Source organism: Synchiropus splendidus, chromosome 5 (genome assembly GCF_027744825.2).
Source record: "Synchiropus splendidus isolate RoL2022-P1 chromosome 5, RoL_Sspl_1.0, whole genome shotgun sequence".
NCBI lineage: Eukaryota > Metazoa > Chordata > Actinopteri > Syngnathiformes > Callionymidae > Synchiropus > Synchiropus splendidus.
This window is the reverse complement of record NC_071338.1, coordinates 14,742,850-14,748,196: the sequence shown is the minus strand read 5'-3', so window position 1 is coordinate 14,748,196 and position 5,347 is coordinate 14,742,850.

Here is a 5,347-nt window from a genome sequence, read left to right as displayed (position 1 = left end):
TAAATCGGTCATTTCACGTCAGGTCTTATCAACGATACTGTTCTTCATGGAGCTAAAGAGATTTCAGTCAAGCCTGAGGCTGTGCTCTCATTGGTGCCTGATTTGGATATATATTTTTTTTATAATTCTGGTGAAGTGACTCACAAATACACACCTGACTACAACGCACACAGGAGCTGCATTTTTGTTCACTGGAGGGAAGGGTTTTAAAATTTCACTGCATCAAAGTGTCATAGCCCATATGTGTCATCGCCCAACAGCTCAATAAAAAGGTGATAAAAACCAACACAAACTTTCCAGAATAATTACTTTGGAGATTCCGTGGTGCCTTTTGGCTCATTTACGTAGTCAAGATAAGAGTGAGCGCTGGGGTCGCCGCGAAGAACAGGGCAAGAAGTTATTATGGACTATAAAAATGTGAACGAAAATTAGAAAGGAAGCAACAAAACGCCTGTGAGATTTTGCTTTCTTCCGCTTTCCTGACTGCTCTTCAATGCAAAAAAAAGACTTCCAGTTAATGACATTGTAAAGTACCTCAGGGGTAAATGTCAAGGGAATGATTGGGACTTCTGGTTCATGATAATATACTGTAATGCCACATCTCCAGGGGAGATAACAACCAGATACAAGGAAGTTCTCCCCCAAAAAAAACCAAAAAAACATGACATTAAAATCCTTTTTATGAGAATGACATGTGCAGTGGCCAAGCCCTGTTTTACTTTACTGTCGGTCTGTATCGAAGAGCTCTGCAGTTATGTATTCATACAATGCATTAGTGCTCTCCATTAAGAACCCGAAAGTAAATGTGAAAAATGTGCAGGAGCCACGATTGGAGGTTATTATCTGAAGGTAGATAATGACTAGAATAGACATTTAAATTCACCACAGTACTGTTCCACTCAGTTATCGTCGACACTTGGATTCAAGGAGTCAAACACAATCTATCAGGTCCCCTTGAAGAACATCATTTTTATTTGAATCAATCAGAAGTCAGGGAATATATGGAGAGGCACCACGTAGAATACAGAAAAGACCTCCACTGTGCTCCGAGATAATGTTGAGGAATGGGGACATAAGAGTTTCATTTTTCACCCAACCTTTTGTGAACCTTCCCATTTATTATCTGGAGCAGTTAAATAATAAACTCAAACTGTCTTTTCTTTTGAAAAATCTATGAGGAGACGGATTGCGGTGACAATTTGGCAACACTCCGTGTAAAACTACTTCCAAAACTTGCTTCAGTTGCTTAGCCATGTGTACCTTGTCCTCCATCTCTCCTTGAATGTCAGTCATTTTGTTGTGACTCCAAGTTTTCTTGTCAAAATATGTTTGGGGCTAATGACAGCTATTAAATGATGCACAGTCATGTATGACTTGTAACCACAACACTCCAATTATTCTGCTTCCTGTAGCCATCATTAAAACAAGTGAGACAGACAGACAGAATGTACGCAGTAATAGTGGAAGTAAAATGTACTGTCTGAACCTTCTTTCACCTAAGAACTTAAACCAAACTTTTATTTATGACATAGCAAGAAGCTAATATTGTGAGGAAAATATTTACTAAACGTTTGTGCGTATTAAAAGTTATCGAGACACCACGCAAAGGTTTGTGTCTTTCAAAAGGGCACATTGATGTGTGTGTCCCAGTTAGGACTTTTTCTACAGTGAATTTGCTATTTGGGGCATTTACAAGCAAATAAGAATGGTTGAGGAGGTGGAGATGCAAATTAATATATTTACAAAATTATGTCACAGCTAAAGGCTTATTATTTATGTCTCTTTTTTTTGGTTTAATTCCTGCTATTTTCTGCCTCCGTCGTTCATGGGTCAGTCCGAACCCAACATGATGCAATCGTGGCATATAAATACATGGTAAACAGGCACAAAAATGACGGAAAATTCAAAGCAATGGAAAAGTGTGATTTGTACATGCTAATCCTGTTGTGAATGTGTGCCCACTGAGTCGATTTAATGATGCCAATACTACGTTTCAGAAGTTAGGACCTCTGCTGAGATGGGCGACTCGCTCATCCTCTACCACACGAGACGTCAGCTGACAGCAGTACCTTATTATACATGCATTTCGGTTGGACAGGGAGCTTTTTAAACCATTTCAATTGTGTCTCCAGTGTTGTCTCTGTCCATTTGTGGTCCATCGTGGTCTGCCAGTGCTGAGGTTCCTTCCCAGTTAGTCACACAGTGTTGCACAAGCATGTCAGACAAGTCAGCCTGGTGACATTCTCAGACTCTGCCTTGTGAATGTTGTGTCAGGTGCATTTAGACTGAGCTCCACTTGTGCTTTAGAACACAGAAATTCCCAGTGAAGCCCTGTGGTTACGCCACCCGATGTAGGATTAAGTAAACATTATCACCTCAAGTACTGAGTACGCTTCCCCGAACATAAACTGGAAAAGAAAAAAAATGAAAAAAAGGCATATGTGACAATAACTTACGTCAGTGTCTTGTTTTCAGACATTGATAACGGTAACAGTGACGCCGTCCCCAACACTGACTTTGCACTTCCTAGGCAACTGGAACGCAGCATAGTTCAGTCCTCCACTGTCCAACAATGTTTCTAGATTAGGCCAGCAGCATCAGGTCTTGAACAGTACGGACCTCTCTCCCCACATTTGAGTCTTCATGACAGCATGAGAACTGCGTGAGCTGGTTCTTGGGTCGCACCTGTGAGAGACACTATCCACCCAATTGACTTTTTTCTGAAAATCCAAGTTTATAGCCTTCATGGAATTACATCTGAAGAAAGCTATTGGCAAAAAAGAATTATTGACGTCATCAGTAGAGAGTGAGTGGAAGCTACTGGAAATAACTTTTAGAACTTTTCTTTAATCTCGGTGGTCTGTTTTGGGGCTCCTGAGATCAAAGCAGGAGGAGACACATGGGCTCTGACATGACTGAACTCGTGGTATGATAGAAATCTTATATATATATATATTTATTTCCTTCTGGATTCTTTCATCAATGTTCATCTGAAATTAATATTTTATCTAGTTCCAGTGTAATAAGGACAGACATTGGCAAGAATTCATCGTGAAGCTTTACCACACCTTGGAATCCCGGCCTCCTCTGCTCCCTGTCATGTCAGGTTAAAAATCTATAGCGAGATGCAACAGACCTTGTGCTCCTGAATAAAACAACCTAGCTGGAAAGATGTTGAGTCAATAAAACAGTAATAAGATGGATAGAATGTTAGATCAGCAAAGTACAACTGAGACAGAGACACATTTGAATAGAATTATGGGCATTGTTTAAAGGAAAAAGTATTGATGTTGCAGTTTAAATATTTTTATTTCGTAAAACAGTGTGGTACTTAAAAAAGAGATGGATGGTATCATATCACTACATGACTACACTACATGCAACATTTGTATTTTGCTATACATTGACAAATATGAACAGCTTGAATTATTAATTAAATTTATCATCATGCACAACAGTGACTGCAAAAGACATCAGAATTTAAAAAGTATGCTCTATATAAATATGTAGGATGAGAACAATGTGAACGATTTGAAGGGGTTGCTAAATAATATAGAGGAAATGTGCTATTTGTTGGTGTTTGCTTTGCCAACATTTTGTTTTATACAGTGTTGGTTTCTTTTTTTAAAAGAAAGGATCATAATGAACAAACCTAAAACAATGTAAGGGGAAAATAAATTGAAGAAATGAAACCGGCGGTAACAAAAAAGAGATAATAAACCTCTTACAAGTTGATAATATGTCCTGCACTGAGAAAGAACAGCGCCACGGCCGACTGCTCTCACAAGATCACAAGATTGGAGCCTTGTCCTGGGTCGCCTCGAAAGCACCCAGCGTGTCATGTACGGTGGCCTCTTGGCATCAGTTTTAGATTATTTTAAGGACTCCTGGTGCTCCTGAAAGAAATTGCAAATTGCATTCAAATGTGTAATGTAAAATAAATTCTGGACTCTTCCTAGATTGTTCATTTTAGGAGGAATTCACAGAATTGTGAAATTGAAATAACATGAACAATAAATATTGTGATAAAATAAATAACAGTAAATGAGTGAAAAAATCCTCAATGTTTTTTTGATCATCATGTTTTGCACATTTTGAGAATATATTCTGAACTGAAAATGTGTGGAATATGCAGAGCAAAGATGACCAATTGGTGTGGAGTACACATACATATGTCGACCACTTTGTGGTGGAGAAGAAAAATAAAAATCAATCCACCAAAACTGATGATTTAAAACAGCTGTCCTTATAAGAATAATGTGAATCATGTAATGCCCATCAGGAGCAAAGCAAATTGTGCATCGCCTCCTTATTGAACCAACACATTCTTAATCTTAAGGCTTCACAGATCAACTCTTGACATCTGAGGATTATGGAAAAAAAGGCCATTATAATTAAGTATAAGTTTGGTTCAGAGTCCTGGTTCAGGTTAGCCATTTGTTTTGGATGGTCAAGTTAAGGGTGAAATGTTGGGGAGAGGGTTATGACGATGAGCAAACCCCACAAAGACAGTAAGATAGTAAACCTGTGTGTGCGTGTGCGTGTGTGTGCGTGTGAGTGTGTGTGTGCGTGTGTGTGCGTGTGAGTGTGTGTGTGCGTGTGCGTGTGCGTGTGTGTGTGTGAAGTACAGTAAGCTAAAGCGTAGACTTTATTCCTGCTGGCCTGAGATCTGTCCAACATGGTCCTGATCATAACGCTCTGCCCTGTTGACACCATATAATTCGCCGGTGGAAATGTTCAAGGTAAGACATGACTTGATGGAGACCTTAAATAGGAGTGACAAATGAATGGTTAATGGCGATTAACAAATTACAGACATAATTAGCTGATATATTTTTCTAATCGTGTTAATTCAGCGTGACGCAATGCGTTCCGCAGGAGGGGGGAGTTGTGTGTGTTCACGTTGGGGCTGCAAGACTGTGGAAATAGATTGATAGCCACACATTTGAAGGAACATCCGGCGATGTGACAGCGACTGGAGCCCAGACGGAGAGAGTGCAACCATCGATGTCTCACACACTCACAGATTTCTTGCAAGTCATACTAGAAATAAACTCAGAAATGTCTCAGTGTTGTGTGTTTATTGCTGCCAACACAACTCCATACTACCTTGTGCCAAGCAAGTTCATGCTTATGGTGGACAGAGCCCCGTCATCACGCACCTATGAGAGACCTGTGTGACATGTGTGGATAAACTCTCCTCTGTAGTTCACCACAAACCTTCAAGGCAACGGAAAGATATGGATTTATGACTGATCACTACATCAAGATGAGGCGCCCTGAGAGTCAGGAGCCACACAGGTACAAATCTGACTGGTGCTGATAACTGGCAAAGGCTGTGTCCTCA